The sequence below is a fragment of the Tamandua tetradactyla genome, chromosome 6 (genome assembly GCF_023851605.1).
Source record: "Tamandua tetradactyla isolate mTamTet1 chromosome 6, mTamTet1.pri, whole genome shotgun sequence".
NCBI lineage: Eukaryota > Metazoa > Chordata > Mammalia > Pilosa > Myrmecophagidae > Tamandua > Tamandua tetradactyla.
In genome coordinates, this window is record NC_135332.1 from 159,928,353 (window position 1) to 159,948,281 (window position 19,929).

The following is a 19,929-nucleotide window of genomic DNA, read 5'->3' on the forward strand; positions in this document are numbered from 1 at the left end:
GTGAGTTTAAGTGGCATGTTTTCCCTCTGGTGAAAGTCAGTTTAAACTAATTTTGTGCTAAAAGAAGAAACATCCTTCCTTCCCCAAACTAAAAAATTATTAAAATTAGAATTTTAAAGAGGTAAAATCATGAATCTGTAAGCTGAAAATGAAGTGATTTCTTCCAGTATATTTCAAAATTAATGAGTCTTGTGTCTCTTTAAAGAAAAGATGAATATGTTTTCAAGACCTGCTATTATCAGAAGTGAAAAAGCCAACCATAAAAAAAATTAAAAACCTACGTACATGCTTTTAGAATCTTACTTCTCTGACTGTAAGGTCTTTACTTTGACTTCATATACGTAGCCGGGCAAGTGTACAATTCATTTTCAGCCCATTTGTTCCAGAAGAAATTTGGTAGCGTGTCCCATACACTCTTTAGGCGTTAAAAAGCAGCAGTTCTTTTGCAATCGAGAAACCAGTCAGGTGAAAGAGTAGTCAAAATAAGGTTTCACAATGAGGCAAACAATATATTCCCTAAAGGAGGACGGAGACAATGAGCCTCATATGCATGGGGTTATTCATATGTTATCATCAATTGAAATTAATTTAGAAACACAGATTTATATATAGCCCTGCTTGCAGGGAAAATTAATATCAAAATTGTCAGTAAATCTCATAGTCAGGCCCTAATGACCACCTGCATATTTCCACACTAGAGTCATTTAATACTGTCCAATTCCACTGTAAGAAAAGTATTCATATATTAAATATAGACCTTTTATTTTCTTTTTTAAGCCATAAATTAACTTGCTGACTTTTATGGAAATATGCACAGCACAGAGAGAAGTATTTTTATCCAGAAAAAAGTGTATATATATAAACGTCCTTCAGCATGACTAGTTAAGCATATTAGACCAAATATATTTTGAGTGTCTGAATACTTGTATAAAACTGCCTTCAAAGAGTTAATATCACACAAAACTGCTGAATCTGGTATCTAACTGATCAAATCTGAGGCGATAGCATCTTAGGAGCAAAGCTCAATAGTATAATATATCATGAGGATTAGTCCCCTAATCCCTTTTTGCTCCCCAAGATTTGAATGACACTCTAAAGGGGGAAGTGGTCTTCCTCTCCCTCACCCTCAATTCTAAGGCAATCGTCAAGAGTATAAATTTACTCGCACATAACAATCATTGATTAAACTGGTTCAAAATAATTAAATTACATGCCTTTGCAAACCCAAAACCCTTGAGATGGCTTGTGTTTTTCCACCTGTAAAAATACAACATTTGACCATTAAATGTACTCAAAATTATATATTATGTAAAAAGTTAAAGCCAAAGGTCTGATGGTGAATTATGTCCCTTAATTGAAAGGATAAAGTTACACTTTGGGTCCTGAAGCCAACAAATTCATGGTCACTTAAAATTTTAATGAATGAAGTTTCACGGACGCAATTTTGCTGAAGTTTGCCTAAGAAATGAAGAATCTCTTCGTGTTACTTTCTGTATTCCAAGTCAGAGCCGAGCAGATCAAAACGCTGCCTGTATCAAGCCATTTACACTAACCACAAGAGATCTGTAGAGAACTGAATAAAAGCACAAATATTTTCATAAACTTTTCCAAGCAAATTACTTATTTATTTATGAAATAATTTATGAAGAAAATTTTTACCTCATGCTTTAGATATATTACATATGCTCTTGATTGACACAATATGTTTAAGCTCAAAGGCCCTCATAGCATTTTTAAATTCTAGTAGGAATATTTCAAAACAACCAACTAATACATGAGATCATAATTGTTTGACAGTTGTTTTTAATATATAAAATACGTTATGTATGGTGTTTTCCTTCAAATGTTTGTTGATTTGTTTTTGTATTCCTGACATTTGCATTGCACAAAGTGAATTAGGGGAAATATTAAAGATTTATTTACATTTATTATCTTCTGCTGTCAAGCATATGCAAAGCTCTTAAAACCATTCTTTTGCTTTTATTTGCAATGCATTTCTGAACAATGGGGCTCAGTTGGTAAAATGACAACCTGTGCTTTATATGACACACCAGAAAATAAAGAAGAAATTAAGCAACTTTTTTGTAAAAGCAAGCAAAAGAAGTAACTCAATAAAATTAAATCCTTTCTACCCTTTCATGATTTTTTTGAATGCTGAAATATACTCTCATGCCTGGACACTGATTAAACAATTCTCTGAGCTGCATCAATGCTTATTATTTATCAGAACGATGTATTACACTTTTTATGTCTTGTTATTTAAAGATTCTTCTTTTCTTAGTTTATTTACCAGAGATACAGAAACTAAGCACAAGCCTACTTGTTTTACATTTTCAGCCTTTTAGCACATCACTTACTTACGGTTCCAGTGCCTGTAATGACAATGATTTTACCTGATGGAACGTGGACTTCAGAAATGTAAGCCAACTGTTTACCCTCATACGTCATAAATTGCAATTCCTTTCAGAAACCTCAAAAATTGACAACCCTTGGTCCTAAATGCCGACTGCTTTAACACGTACAGTCAAGAAAATGTTTATGTATTATTTGCTCTTAAGTTAGTACTATTATCGTGTGAAGTGTGTACTGACCATTTGGTCTTCCTGCCTCCTACAGTGGGGATCCCTGAAGGAACAGAAGCACTATCGAAGACAAACTTCCCTGCATCTATTCCTTTCCACAATCCCAGACCACTCAACCCTTAAAACAAAAAAAAAAAACTCCGCACAAATTTCCAAAGTTACCTACTACTGAACACCTCTGGATGCATTTTTAAAGATAAATTCAGCTTTAAACAGCCTGTAGCTGGTATTCAAATTCACACTTAAACTTGCCAATCCTTCCCTCATAGCATCAGGCAAATACCTAGTTAAACAGATGGGCCTTGGAACCCACCCTAAAAGCCAACAAATTTGGGCTTTATTTAAATAATAGAGGAAACAAATTTCTGAAGTGTAGACACACGCACACAAACCCTGACTAGAGTGCACAGTCTAATAATAACAATAATAATATTTGTGATCTTTTTAAGTTTTATTAATTTCCCACCTTAAACTACCCCCTGAACCGAAAGTAGAGTTAAATAGGATCTATCAAAGTAGAATCAAATAGGTTCTATCATTGCAGCATATTCAAACCAAGCCATTAAGGAAAATAGCTGGAATCACCTCCAGTCCCTCCAGTAGGAGAGAACATTTGCATGTGAATCACGCCAGATCCAACTCTGACCCTGAAAAATACGTGTTTTCCAGTGATCTCCATATTTCTTCCCTCTGCTTCATTACCTTCCCCTGCTGTGGTTCTCATCCAATACTGCCCCAAACTTCAGACAATTAATGCTTAGTTGTTTATAACTGAGCCTGGCACCTGATTTCTCCTACATTTCAGACCAAAATATTCCACTTGCAATTTAAACTTGATATGTCCAATAGCATAATTTAGGGAGAGGAGGCTATTAAGAAAGAAAAGATGGAAGAAGGAGGAAACAGTAAACCCTTACTCTGTTGTGTCAGTCATTCAGATTAGAAACCTCAGGTTCTTTTGACATGACGGCAATATCCTTTCCTATAGGCCCCACATTGAATTGGTTACCTAGTCCTTCCACTGGTTCTTTTCTAGAGGCTTTTGTACCTGTTAACCAGTCTACCTGCACTGACCAGCTCCACGTTCAGAAATTTATTATGTCTTCCAGAGTATTCCACTGAGCTTTTCTCCCTGCTCGCTCCCTCCTTTAGTTTTATACAGAGCTACCAGATCCGGGGATCACTCTTCAGCTCCCACTCCCCAAATTAAAAAAAATAATAAAATAAAAACAAAGTGCTTAAGATATTCAAGCTTCCCAGAACCGAGTCCAAAACCCTTTCTGGTATATCATCCTTCCCTCCTTTCTTCCGCACAGGTTATCCTCCTTACCCACTGTCGGACACCTTCAGAATGACTTGTTTTCACTTATTCTGTCACCTCACTTGGAAAGTTTTGAAAGGCCTTTCATGCCAACTCCAAATGATAAATATCTTCTCTCTTTTTAAGAGTTTGACAAGGTTTTCCCCACACCCGAAACCAGGATCAGCAGTGCAGGAACTAAGCTTTTGTAGGAATTGCTCCTCTCTCTAGCTGGTACTTCATCAGAGTGACTTCTCTAATGTTGATTGTTGACTTATCTCCCACCCTTGCTAAACTGTAAGATCCCTGAGGGCAAGAGACCATCATATCATGAGTACTCCACAGCATCTGTTCAATTGAATTTGGAGATTGGAACAATCCTCTAGATTTGACTTAGAAACACATTATTGAGGCCAAGTTTTAAATGTTCCATGTGGCCTTTTCCTTCTTTCTTCTCCTTTTTTCTTTAATACATATGGGCTGATGAATCATGTGCCAATGGAAGCTTCTGGGTGGTCTTCATCTCAGCAGCATATTTTTGGCAATGTATCAGAGGAGACGTTTGTCCTCCTCTGAAATATTGTCCTCATTATCAAGTTTTGGTTCGTAATTCTTGTGGCTCTAAAAATAGAGAATTAAATGATCTTTAGTCTCTAGGCATCAAAATGTGGGGTATAGAAAATGAAGCAGAAAGCTGAGAATTTTTAGATTAGAAGGGATTATTTATAGTTTTACAGGCCAGAAATGCAAATTGGGAAAGTTATTGAGGCAAGTTAGAGATTAACAATCTCTTTTAAAGTTTAAAGGTGCTTTTGCTCTGTGTTGCTTAACATTAATAATATTGAATCCTTTTAGCATAACTCAATCTATTGATAGTTATTAATTGTTTCAGAAGTTTCATTATCAAAATCTTACGTGATGTTTAATTGATGGTATAACTACTTTGTCCAGGTTCCAACAGGGACCACAATTCAAAATGGCAGGGGAATCCCATGGAAGTCCATGTGTTTGCATGCATGTGTCTAAGAATGTGCAATCATCTGGTAAATGAAAACTTTCATGTAGTTCATCTTGGTGTTCATATACAGTTGACTTATCTTTGCGCATCTAAGCAATTTGAATGAACCCATATAGAGACACTTGCATAGACATGGCCAAATGATTAAAGGGTAAGTATCAGTTACTATTTTCATTCTAAATTTTGCCCTTCAGTAGCTGTACATTGATTTGAAGACAGTAGACTAACAGCTATCAGTAAGCTCTCAGCTTCTGGAAGGAAGCTACCCTGCACCTTCTCTGTTCTGCTCTTGTGCTGGGAGGAGGAAGACTACATTAACCTTGTTCCCTTGCTTTCCATCTTCTGGTTGGGTTGAACTAGTAAGATGCACCACTAGATTAGACAACTGAAGGAGAGGCAATCAGGATACTTATTCCTCTATTACTTATTATTGTAGGGAAGCCCCTCTGCCATGTCTACACTCTCACAGTGTTCCAGCAACAAGTCCCTCTCCTTGCTTTTACAGGCTTAAGGTTTGTAGCTTCTTCCCACTCTTGCTGGGGCCCTTACTGTTTCATCATTGTCTTGTTGATTCCATTAACCCTGCCCATGCCTTTGTGACGACCCTTCATTAAACTCTCCTCTAAGACTCCTTTTAGTGTGCCTTCTGTTTCCTGCCAGGGTCTTGATGGATGCAGAAGGGCTTGTGACTCAATCATCTTTCTACCCTATGGTATAGCAGAGTCCTTGTATTATAATTCAGTAAAGTTAAACAGATAAATGCTGAGTGACTATTATGTGCCAGACACTTTGTCAGGTCTTTGGTACCCCAAGGATAAGTGAGTGGCCATAGACCCTACCCTGTGGATAGCTTGGGTGTTTCTTAAAGATACAAATGTGTGGACCTCACCCCAGATCTACTAAATGTGCATGTCTGCAGGTGGGGGGAAATGAAGTTTTAATAAGCATTCCAAGTGATTCTTCTTTAACTTAAGTATGAGAGACAGTCATAACAAGTATTAAGTCATCCATTACAAGGAAAGACCTTGATAAATGTTGGTTGAATGATGAATGCAGGCATGAATAAATGTCGAGAATATGATGGCTGGGATATGGAGGGCAGTGCCATGTAGAGTGGTTTGCAGTGTTTAGGGGCCTTTCCATTGGGTGGGTAAAAGTTGGGGTAGGGGATGCTCTATAGACTGTGCTAATTGCTTTTTATTATTGTGCTCTCCTGTAGTAACTCTCATTCACCTCTTCTTTTCTCCTTGGCCAACCTCCTTGAAATCACTGTAGGCAGCCTTCACTTCTGAGTTTCCCCAGCAGAGCAGAGCCCTGGGTGATTGTTCCAATTTGCTCTCATATAGACTCTGGAGATAGCTCTATCTGGTAAGAGATGCATGGACACTTCATAGTTCAAAGCTAATTAAGTCAGCAAGATAAACAAGCTAAGACCTCTGGGAATCAAGAGAATTTCTTAAGCCCCAGGAAATTCACAAATTAGAAATTGAGAACATTGGTAATATCTGAGACTTCTAAATATATCACTCATCCCTCCCAAGGATACCTGAAGTTTTTAGATATGGGGCTTGTCATTAGCCATTGTATGATAATATTGGTTATGTTTTTCCTACAATGTACAGTCTTAGACTAAATCTTTCGTCAGTACTACCTAATCAGTTCTCAAAAATTTTGAACTTTTTCTTTTAGAGCCATCCTGGTTAAGGTTCTTGGACTATCGAGATCCAGTTGTAAAACTAGTTGTGTAGTTTTTTGGCATAATATGTACATGTCCATACACATATATTCTCATGTACATTAAGATATTTTAAACAAGGAAACATATAAAGATGTTATTACCTATTACCTCTTCCAAACACAGACAACTACTGCTTCAATTTATGCTTTCCAATTGCCATATGTTGGAATCTATCAGAGTCCTGGCACGTATTTGAGGTACTTCCAGCCAACTTATATTTTATCTAAAGAGACATGTCACTTCATAGTTTCATCTTATATTAGGTGATTAAAGGTAATTCTTTCTTTAGACCACAAAAGTAGAAATGAGCATGAAGTATCCTTCTAGAAACCACCCATTCGGTGGGACTGCATCTAAGCAATTTTATAGACTAATACATGAGATGTCTCATAAAGATGGCCAAAACATCAGTTACCATTGATAATTCTATGATCTTCCCTCCTATCCAAAATGCACTACTCATGAGGATACTAGACTGTGACTTATAATACCATTAAACTAAAATTAAAATCTTGCTCAATCATTCATCACATATCCACCATGATATTCTATTGGTAGGGTAGAAGTAAAAGCTAAGGATCACTCTGATTTATTAGTATCTATATGACTCAACTACAAGCCGCTCTACCAGGTACATATTTCTTAATCATACTTTTGGCAGCAGGGTTTCTTTTTCTCATTCAGAATATCATAAAAGAAAGTTATATAATTTCTACTGAGGTCATGGTGAAATTTAGCCTGTTCACGCTGGGATTCAGGCCTCCTACTTCAAAGTCTCCTTAGGGAAGACTCCATCAGAGGATGACAATCATCTCTTGGATGAGTGATGTAAACCCCTCCTCTAATTTTATAAGTCAACAGAGGCCTAGACAGCAAATGACCTCAGTGCCCAAGGGCACACCTATGTAATGATAGTGGCTAAAACTTACATGGTGCTTGCTCTGTGCAGACTCTGTTCCCAGTCTGCATTTTACATATATATTAATTCCCTTAATCCTTACAAATATTCTATGAGGGAGGTATCAGTATTTTCTCTATTTTATAGGTAAGGAAACAGGCATATGCACTGACAGAGGCAAGGTCACGCATGCAGCCAGGAATAGAGCAAGCTGAGTCAAGGGTCTATGGTTCCACACTATATATACTTTCCTTCTTGGGGCAGAAACAGAACTTGAACCAATGTTTTTGGACTTGACCCTAAATCATACAATTATGGTGTGGATATGTGCTTGTATATCCAGTTATGGCCGACTCGTTATTTTTTAGTCAAGATACATCCTCTCTTCCTTAGCAACAGCCTGCTGGTTTTCCTCTGGATAAAGGGAAGCCCTTTCCTTTATCCATAAGGTTGACCCACTGTCCCAAGAGCGAGCACATGATGCAATGTTTGCCAAATCACACTCAGAGAGCATCACTCTCAGTCTTTTGATGGTTGGAGAGAAAATGGGGGTATTTAATCCACTGGACTTGGACAGGCAGAGATGTGAGGCTAGAGTACTTCCAGCTGTTTTACCACTGTCAAAAGCCTGAGGTAATGCAGAGAAAGCAGAGCTTAGGCACAGAGAGACAGAAGTTGGGTTCTGCAGCACTGTTTGGATACTTGAATAGCGTTGCTCCTGAAGTCAGCCATAAACTCTGCCCTCTCCACTCACTTTCTTTTCTTATTGCTTAAGCCATTGTAAATTGGTATTAAAGAAAACCAAAACCAATTATTAGATATATAGTGATATGACAGAACTATACCATGATGGAGCTTTAAAAATATACAATTACTTCTCTAGCCAGTTTTAGTTATTCAAACAACTAGATTTCCAAACTTTTTACCAAAAATTATATTGCATAGATTGACTACCATTTTACGTGCCGGACTTGGAGTTGTGCAATTTCTGACTGTATTCAACATCAAATTCACCCTTAAATGGAAACACCATGAAGATATTAGAAGCTATTTAGAAATTCAGCAGGCATAGCCAAAAGGCTTATTTGAATTTCTGCTGTGAACAATAGCAGCATCTTTGGAATACCTTGTGCTCTTTCAAGCTCTGGAATATTTGTTTAAATGAGAAGTTCTATTCGATGGTTTTAAATCGTATATGCAGGTGGCTTAACAAATTAAATTATTATCATTATTATATTAACAGAAGATGAATTTTTTGGACAAAACACTTCAAAACATACATAGGAAGTAAGAGATTAAATGGGCAGAAAACATACCATAGCATGCTGATAATCCCTTGGTATTCAAAAGGCTCCATATGCAAAAGTCCAAGGAATTCAAATCTACATGTGGAAATGGAGATTTTATAGGAAGTGGTTAGTGGCCATAAAGTGATGAGGACCAAATTAAAACCTGTCCAGCACAAGAGGCCTTGACATTTAGTGTTGGCCTAAGTGGGTGCATGAGAATTTTATGTATCATAGCTGAAAGAGGTTTTGAGTTCTAGAAGATTATTGACATAAGGAGACCTGAGGAGCCTTACAGTCCAATCATCTTTCTGATATTTCTGTTACCAATTTTAATAGCAATTAAATAATGACATGAACAGCGGATTTCAGCATGACTTACTACACTCTGTACAGTGTGGTTCTGGTAGGGTTTATTTTACATTGACATATGAAAACAGCACATATTAAAAGGAGATTATTCTGTAACCATCTATAAGACACTAAAGCATATGAAATCTAGACACCGGATAGGATGACAAATCCAAAATTTGCATTTTGGTTGTAAAATATTTCAATTTTTCTGATCTTCTAATGCATATTTTCCAATTTAAACAAGGAATTTTTTTATAACACATCAAACTCTTATACAAGGCAAAAAACATCATCACATTGCCTTACTCTGGTCCAAATAGAACCATAAAATGCTAGATCCAAAAGGTTCCTTAGAGATTCTTTAATTCAGCTGTCCCCTCTTAAATGTAAGAACTTCAAAATCAGTAACAGAAATAACAGCAATCGGAATATTTATTATAGAACTTTCGCTCTTTGTTGTTTGTTACTAAGTGCTTTGTATTTACTGTCTACTTTACTCTCAAAACAACTCTTTGAAATACTGTTATTATTTCCATTTTAGAGATGAGGAAATTGAGGTACAGGTGAGAAGTTACTTGGCCCAGATTACATGATTGATGAATGGAAGAACTAGGATTTAAACCAAAGCAGTCTAGCTCCAGAGTTTCCCTAAGGAAACTTCATAATGATATTTCATACTATATCTTATATTTAATGATGGTAATGTTTATCTTTAGGTTAAAAATAATTGTCTTTTTAACCAAAATGTGATATTCCATTCCACACTGTAAAGCCCCTTTCCTGCTGTATTATTTCTCCTCTCTGTTTATCAGTATACAATATAAAATGAGTATTACTTCTTTATCTTATTTTCTCTCTGACAATTATATTGTAAGCTTCATGAGCACAGGGTTTTTGTCTGGTTGCTGCCATATCCCTTGCATTCCTGACAGTGCCCAGTATTAAACAGGTACTCAGTATATATTTGTTAAATTAATTAGTTAATTAATAGTAACGCATAATACTGAATTGTTTTAAGCAATTTAAATAAATTACAATGTTATTTTAACACCTATGTACCTCTCAGTCCATCTGTCCATCTGTTTCGAATGCTTGACTTTATCACTAAAATTCGCTACTTGGCAGCTGTGATGGTAGGGATTTTAATTTTATCTATAAAACATCCCATCCAATTCATATCATCATCTGCTGGTTTTTCTTCAGCTTTACAGAACAAATTAATGCTCAAAACTTGGGGCCAACTGAATCTAATCAATTGATTGATTGATTGAGTTTTTTACTCAACAAATATTTGCTGAATATCTACTATGCACTGAGACTGGAGCAAGGAGTTCAATGATAAGCAAGGTCAACATCAAGACTGACGAGATCAACTATGATCTTACAGGGGAAGGGAGAACCAAGAGTTGAAGTGTGAGAGGCTAGGCATATTGCATTACTTAGATAAGAGAATAGGTAGTGTGATGGCTAGGTTCACATGTCAACTTGGCTAAGGTATCGTGCCCAGTTGTTTGGTCAAGCAAACATCAGCCTATTGGGTGCTGTGAGGGTGTATCATGGATTTCAATTATTAGTCAGTTGATTGTGTCTGTGGCTGATTACATCTGCAATCAACGAAAGAGATTGTCTACAGCAATGAGAGAAGTCTAGGAAAAAACACAAGTTTTAGTGGAGCAAATGTGACATTCAAGTGAGACCTCAAGTTATCAATACAAGTCTAGAGCTCAAAGTGAAGCGATATGGAAAGGAAATATATATTGTGCAAGCCATCAGTTTGGAATTTGCACTTCATGTCATTAAAGAATACCTAGAAATGAGACTAGAGAGGTCAAGTAGAAGTGAAGAAACAAGCAAGGTAGTTTGGGAAGAAACAACTGGTGCAAAAGGAGGAAAACCAGGGCAGGATACAAACAATTCAAGAAATGAGGAAAATATTTCAAGAAAGGGGCGCAGCCAAAAGAGTGAGTTACATAAGTTAGATTTTTTAATGCTTTTTAAAAATAATTTTATTGACAAAACAAAACAACATACAAACACGAACATTCTTAACATATGAGCATTCCATACTTGGTGTACAATCAGTGGTTCACAATATCATCACATAGTTGTATATTCATCACCATGATAATTTCTTAGAATATTTGCATCACTCCAGAAAAAGAAATAAAAAGAAAAAGGAAAAAACTCATGCATACCATACCCCTTACCCCTCCCTCTCATTGACCACTAGTATTTCCATCTACCCAATTTATTTTAACATTTGTTCCCCCTATTATTTATTTATTTTTAATCCATATGTTTTACTCATCTGTCCATACCATAGATAAAAGGAGCATCAGACACAAGGTTTTCACGATCACACAGTATGAGTTAGATTTTGTGGCATGAAGGTTGTTGGAGATTTTGTCACAATATGTTCCACTAGAATGATGAGGACAGAAATCATAATATGAAAAAGAGAAAGATGTGAGGGATGAATTAGAGATGAAGAAGTGGAAGATATATGTACAGATTACCTTTTTGGCCCATTGAGAATTAAGGAGGCAAAGGCTTAGAGTCACTTAAAATGTAGATGGTGACAAGACAATTTTTTTAAAGATGAAAGATACCTAAGCATATCTACATGCAGAAGGGAATGCGATGGTGGAAAGAGAGGGACTGATGGAGCAGATTAGGGAGGCAATATCTGGAAAAGGTAAATCCTTAGAAAGGTGACAGCAGCTGGAATCTATAGCATGAGTAGAGAAATATGGCTTGGATTGAGAAGAGCATACTTTCTTGCAGTATCAAAGGAAAGGTATAAATGTTCTGGTGGCAGGAAACAGAGAAGTATGAGTATATCAGGCAAAGTTCTTGGTTGCAAACTTGACGGGATGATTAAGAGGAAAAGTAAGTCATTAAAAATTTATTGGGGAACCCAAACAATCATTGGCAGAGCTAGAAAACGGACTCAAAGCTTAGCTTCTAGAAATAATACTTCAAACTCTCTTCAGAACTAGACTGATGAAGAAACCACCTCAGCTATTACTGAACTCAAAATGTTGACACTTTGCATGCTAGCACTTTAATCCCTACGAACTTGGTGATACAGCCACCACCACTGCTCCTGCCACCAAGATAGAAGAATGTTCTTCGTCACTTCTTTCCTAGAGTACTAGCCCCTGAATCAGAGTCTAGTCCTGGAATGTCTGATGGTGGAACCTCTGCCCTAGCATCCCCAAAAAATGCTGGGAAAGCAAATACTTCTCATGGTTAGCTTGTATATAGGGAGGTTTTCCTTTACTACCCATAATGACTCATAAAATGAGGAATGGATTCAGATGTTGGACAGATAAAAGAAGTATGCCATGAGAACATTAAAGGACAAACAAAATACACTCACTTTAAAAATCATAAAAACCAAACTTGCTCAAACCTAGAGCAAAGTTATCATATGGTATAAGACATGACAGGTATATAGCTGCAGGGATTTTAAGCCAGACAAAAAGGGAAACCCTTCAGTTATAAGGGCATAACAGAAGAAGGCTCAAGTTCAATTGCAGACGTTGTAATTTCTGAAAGTAGAGATATTTCTTTTGAAACATTTCAAATTTTAATGGTTCAAAAATTAACCAAGATACACACACACACACACACACACATACACAAATGCTCACCATTTGCTTAGCTGTTCCCAAGTATTCTTCTGTGCTTACTTTCAGCAATTAGGAACCACAAATATTCCTTATTTACTAAATTGTTCTTGAAATATGTATACCTATTTTTTCAATCAAGTACTATAGAAAAGTTCCAAAAAGTAATTAGGAACCACCTGAAATCCTCCCACTACGTTTATACTCATATAGAGACATATGTATATACTTTCATATAACTAGTATATTTTGCATGCATGTAATCTCTTTTCGGTAATAGATGAGACATTGTAGACATTTTTCCACTCCGTTTACATCATTATTTTTGATGGGCATTTGGAGCGTGCATACCCTAAGTTTTAGATTGTTCCCAATTTTTCAAGATTTTAAAAAACGCATCATGAACATCCTCAAATGTAGAGCTTTTCATACCTGTGTGATTATCTTCTTAGGGGAAATTCCTAGAAGAAAGATCAGTGGGATCCAGAATATATACATTTTACATTCTGATGTGGATTGCCCATATCTTCTCCAGAAATAATGTACTGATTATAGTTTACCAGCATGGCATAAAAGTGCCCATGGGAAACAGAACTATTTTGAAAGAGCCTTGGAGGAAATGGGCTGAGCTATATAATTTCATACCATCTGGAGCAGCCAACCTTGATCCTCCAGGGTTGCTTGGGATCTATAATCAAGTTGACATTTACTATTCCTCTCAGATTTTTTCCCCTAAGTATTACAGGCAAGAGAGGAATGTAGTAGCACAAAGAAGTGATCAGCCAGTAGCTCCAGACTTTCTCGTGTTGACAAGATTCAAAATGAAAGTTCATGGCTTTCTCTTGGACCTACTTTGTCACCCATACAGATTCCATGTGATTAAACCTCATAGATTTTGGTTCAGTGAGAGAGTGTCTAGTCCAAACTCTTCATATCACAGCTAAGGAAACGGAAACCCAGGGAAACTTAGTAACTTTCTCAAGTTCACACAGCTTCTTAGAAGAGAACCAAAGTCCAGCTCCCATGCTAACATCTCATCCCCATCAGTGTCAATATGTTACACACTTGGAGAAGTGGATTGTCTCTTTCAGAATCTGACTTTTAAGCCATATATCTTATAGCTTCCCTGCATACCCACCATCTGTAAAAAGTTGGAAAATTAAAATCAAAATGTAAATTAACACAAATAGCTTTCTTCCCAATTGCTCTTAAATTTATACAAATCAAATAAAATGTACAGTGCATGCATGTGGCTAAGTCTTTGATAAATATTTCTTAGGGCAAACAACAGTAAATGACATAAATTTGGCCTTTTGTACTCTGTATTTTCTTACTCGAAACAAATACTGAGTATGGTGCATAGTCAATAAATTCTGAGGCAGGAGGATAAGTTTCATCGCTCTGCTTGATGAATTTTTTAATTTTTTTTCCTTGTTTTTGACCAATTCTTCATTGATATGGTTTCCTTTAACTCTGTTGCCTAGCTTAGCCTAAATACCACCCAAAGTGTCACACCCTAGTTTAAAAAAAAAAAAAAAAACTTACTGACTTGAAAGGCTACATTTTTAAGAGCTGTGTAATCTGATAGTGAAAGACTTAATTTTCACACAAAATGTCAGATCACTTCTGGACAAAAATCAAATGACTACTTACCTTTACAGGGGAAGCCTTAATTTGGAGATTTTCACAGGGGTTCTGTGTTTGTTTTGTTTGTTATCAAAAGCATATTTGCTTCTTGCATTTTAGTGACTTAAATCCTCAACCCTTTTTGAATACATTTTGATCCAAAAAGTATACTTGTATTATATAACGTGAAATCACTGAAAACTATGTGTCCAACTTTTAAAAAAAAATCACCAGTCAAATATTATCTCAATCACAATGAATCACTTAACACTCTCTTTAATATAACTTGGTCTGCCAACCAAACCTTCTCAATACTCCTTACACTCAATTTTGGAATATTCCTCACTCAAGATGAACTATCCATTTGGCTCAATGACCCACCTTCCACCAATCCAGACTCTGCAAGGCTGACAAGAATATTCAATGGAAAGATAACTTTTTAAAGTGTGGGATAAAGCCTTTCAGTCCACAAGCTCAAAATCATGTATGCCTTTACCTTCTATCTCCTATGCACAAAAGGCACATAGTTCTTAGTGATTGTTTTCCTTTATTGATGTCATTTATTTCCATCTTTTAGCCCTTCCCATTGCCACTTCCCATTAGTAAGACCTTCCTTCTCCTGACTAATTAGTTTGCTCCACTGCCTTCTTTCTCTAATCCATGTCTACATATTTACTAGAGAAATATTTTTAAAACTCTTTAGCCCAGCTATTCCTCTGTATCAAAATCTTCTCTGACCTTGTTTATTCAGAGATGGAAAACATGGAACTGGATTCTGCACCCACCCTTCCACCACATTCACAGCACTCTATCCAAATGAACCTGGAAAATCCTTTTTCAGACTGATTCCATAATCTTTAACACAAAGGTCCAGAAATCTACTGTAAATCAATCTATCTATAAATCAGTCGGTAAGTCAGAGGTGACACATGGAATTTGCTAGTCCTGGTTTTCAGAATGAATTTCCATCTTGTAAACTGAGATTCAACATCTCTCCAAATCTTTCCCCAGCAGCCATTCCTGTCTTTTGTTTAAGAACTACTCATGAGGTCTGTGGTAGGTTGAATTATGTACACTCCTCACTTCCAAAACGTTATAAAACCACATTCTTAATGCTAAACCATTCCTGTGAACCTGAGCCCATTGGAAGTAGCACCTTATCAAGTTGTGATTTTAAATTAAGGTATAGTCTATTGAATTAGGATGGATTGTAATCCTATTACTAGAGGCCCAATAGGGAGAAAGCCATGGGTAGAAGCCCGAAGCTGGAAGTCAGTGGAACCTGGACGAGAAAGGAAAGGACATTGCCACGTGACAGGAGAGCTAAGGAATCCAAGGAGTGCCAGGCAGGATGCTACTGACCTCAGGGAAAAGCAAGCCTTCTAGCCTCTAAAATCATGAAACAATAAATTCCCGTTGTTTAAGCCAACCCTTTGTGTGGTATTTGCCATAGCATCTTGGAAACTAAGACAGGCTCTTTAGTCTGATCATATAATTTCATGAAAAATACCTTTCCTTCACTCCTCTGTAACTTTTCTCAAAGGATTCCTCCGATCTAGAGCATCCTTCCTGTTCTTTTCTGCCAATCTATATCCCAGCTCTTTATTGCCATCATTATAGACCAGGCCAACACATTATGATAGCATCAGTGCATACACCCGCAGTACTTTCCTCTGACTCACAATGCGCTGTGATACATGGTACTCTTGACATGTCTTGTTATTTAATCCTACATAATTATTTAACTTTTTATCTCTTTGTGTCTCAAATTGTTACATGGATTATAGGTTTCTTACTCATATATTTTTACCCCTACTTTCCATAGCCTTGGAGCTCGTGAATACAAGCCAATGTTCTAAGAAATTTTTTTGGATCATTCCCACAGGAGGAGAAAATGGCGACGAAAAATGCCAATAACACAAGAATAATATAATGGAGGGAAATACAAAGAAAGTGATGAGTGTAATCAAAGTTTTTCAAAGTGCAACTTTACAGGTTGTGTCCAAAGGATGGGTCACCACACTAAAGATAATGTGAGCTTTTGGAAACAGAAATTCCTATCTGGAGTTCGTAAGCAAGAGAGCCTGATATATACCACAACCAAGAGACAAATTACACTAACTCCTCTTTCCCTTGGAGATATATTATCCAACTGACTGCCTGTGCTCTGTTTAGTTTTATAAACCCAAATGAGATCATCCATATTCAGGCTTGCTCATCTCTACTCTCTCAAGTAGCAATCAAACAGCTGTCTTCAGTTGCAACTTTGTGACTCATAATACATTCATCCCAATATGTCCTTGAACACCTTGTAGACCATATCATCATCATCATAATAATAGTAACACTTGAGCATTGTGTACAGTCTTTTTCATCTTCAAAGCTTGTTTAAATTCAATAACGCACTGAAAATGTGACAAGTTGAAAAGGTATGGAGGATTTTTATTGTTCTAGGAAATGGGTGTTGAACAGTGTAACCCTGATTACAAGGTGCAAACCTCTGAAAGGGTCTGCAAGTTGGCAGTGCACATACAAAATGAAACTTTAGAGCTGAAAATTATCAAGTTGAAGTTATTTTTCCCTTTAGTATAAATCAAGTAAAAATCATAGCCATTAGAGAAGAGCCAGCTAGTAATGTTCTTTTTTTGAAAGTGTTGCACTAGGTTACTCTCAGTTTCTCATCAAACATCATCTTAATAAGAAATGAATGTTTCGTCTGTCATTTAAAAAATATCTATGCAATCTCAGATACTCATCTCTTAAGAAGTAGTTCTTTCTATACTCAAGCTAAATTTATCATTTCAAGTACAGTTGTTCTTGCCATCCGCCTGAACTGTCTGCCACACTAGCCTGTTTGCAGATTCCTCATTCTGTAACTTAAATGACAAATTTTTCTCCTTTAACATATCCTTGATTATTTTTGGCTTTCAGTCAGAAAAATAAAAACTGCCCCATACTTTCTCATTCGGATGCAAAAAAAATAAATAAATAAACAAAAAAAAACCCCACTAATATTGATCCCTTTTTGGACTTCAGTATTTTTCTTTATGGACCAATTATTTACCATCAATTTCTATTATCTACTGTCCTGCTTCTCAATTTTCTCTAAAGGAATCTATAAATTAGATATCCTTATGGATTTACTGGCCAAAAACTAAAGAGTTACTAGAAGAGTTATACGTACTTTATCAAAATTATTATAAAACCAAGATTATTGCAATAATAAAACATTTCCTGGGCCACTGGCTCCCCTGAATCCTAGGTAGGTAGTGCAGATTGCACAAAACAGTCTTTTCTGTAGAGGAAGGTATTTATGCCCTATTGATGTGTAAATACTGATCCTCAGCCCTGCTGCTGTGGACCAGAGAAAGAACCCCAGCTCCCTTTTTCCTCCCTGCTATTTCCTTCTTACCAGGGGGAAAAAAAAAGCAAAACAGAACAAAACACACCTCCTTCCCTTGCTCTGTTCTGTGTTTTTCCAGGAGGTCAGTGAACACATTTCCCCCTGAGGATCCTTCCTGACCCTTCTGTAGAATCTCTGCAACCTTCATCTGGGTCATGACCCAAGGAGGGAACCAAGGATCCATTTCCAATCCCTAAGTCTCTCTCCAGTTCATCACAGAATAGCACATGTACAGTTATTTTTCCACATATCTTGCTTTATACTTGTTTAATTTGTATCAATATTTCTATTACCGTTTCCAGTTCTTTAGGCAATGCTCACATTTTAATATGTTTCCTAGTGTTGACAATTCAAGACAATGTCTATGTCTGTTTGCAAACTCCATAAATATAGATGCCCTTCTCTGATCTTCAAGAAGCTAAAGGAAAATATACTTACAAGCTCTTTTAAATACCGTTGTATAACAAAATATACTGTCTCAGCATTTATTTTTATTTTTGTATATTGGCTTCTTTTTCTTCTATGTACTTTTTGTTTGGCAGTTAAATTCAGCAAGTGTTTTTGGGGGGGGTCAGGGAAAGAAAATTGGTACTTTGCTTAAATATGAATGTATTACTTTATGCTTTATCTCATTCAGAAATCTCTTGAGCAATGTAATTTTTTCTCCTAGAACTAATTCATTCCCATGGTAAAATGCTATTTTCTAAGGCTTCAGACCTTGAGACATTTTCCTTTGCATATCTGTTCAATTATTTTAATTGTAGAATTTTATCTGCAGTAACTTCTTATTTTTGAAATATCATGAAATCTTTTACAATGCTGGATATAAGAATCAAAAGTAATACCTGAAATAAAGGCTATGCGGTACATCGATTTTTAAACTGTATATAGTTCTTATAGGTCTGTGGGAGGGAGGGTGAAGGGGTCATGATTTGCCATTTGACACATCTGAATGCTTGTCATAATGAGAGGTAGTATACAGAAGGTTTGCTGAACCATTTTATTTTTTAAATTCAACTACCTGTAGTAACTTTTGCCTATAGTGCAATTCTACCATGACCACGCTTTTATAGTGATTAAATTACCTCTCCGCATCCTAACAAGCATTGCAATTTATTTAATGAATATGTAAAGTCATGTTTAGCTAGATCTCTTACATTTTGCATATGTTCAAAAACTGTTCCTTGATGCTATCAGTCCATAGTCAAGTTTATTAAATGCTTATGGTCTAGTGAGAAAGATCTATAGCACACAATAGAATGGCTTTCTCTTTAATTGTGAAGGAAAGCCTTCATAGCTTTCTAAATGGTAAATTAATTTTTCTCCTTATCTTAAAACTCAACTTTCCTTAATAAACATGCACTGAAGTAAGGACATTTTTCAAGAGACTGTTCTTCTTTGGAAACTTTTTTTTTTTTTTTTTTTTAAAGAGGGAGGAAAGGAAGGAAAGACAGAGAAGGAAGGAAGGATGGAAGGAAGGAAGGGAAACATTTTTAAACATTTTCTTGTTTTATTATATTTTGTTTGTTTGTTTGTTTTTTTTACATGGGCTGGGGCCGGGAATCGAACCGGGGTCCTCCGGCACGGCAGGCAAGCACTCTTGCCCGCTGAGCCACCGCGGCCCGCCTGGAAACTTTCTTTTTGTGTGCATGGCTGATTGATTTAAGTACACATTTTGAAAGGTTTTATCTTTGGTAGACATTAAAATTTTTGCAATCTTGGAGCTCAAAAACTTTTATAGGCATTCCTCCTGTGAAGCTATATCTTACTATATAGAATAAATTTGAGTAGCTCATGGAAACTGAGAATATACGTGGCTAATTTTTTTCACATTACCAAATTATTCCCATCTTGTCAGAAAGTAATGGATAGAGTCAGTTGTCTTTTGTTGGGAATCTTTACTTTCTCAATCATAATTCTTAGCACAAAAGGCTCTGAGAATCATCTACCAATTGCTTGTTTCTATCTCTTGCCATGCATGTTTAACTAAATCAGGGAAGAAAAAATGACACTGGGCTTGAGTAAGTATATAACTTAAACATGTTTCTTTAGTAATGACAGCAAATCATGGAAAATGGAAAACAGAGTTAAT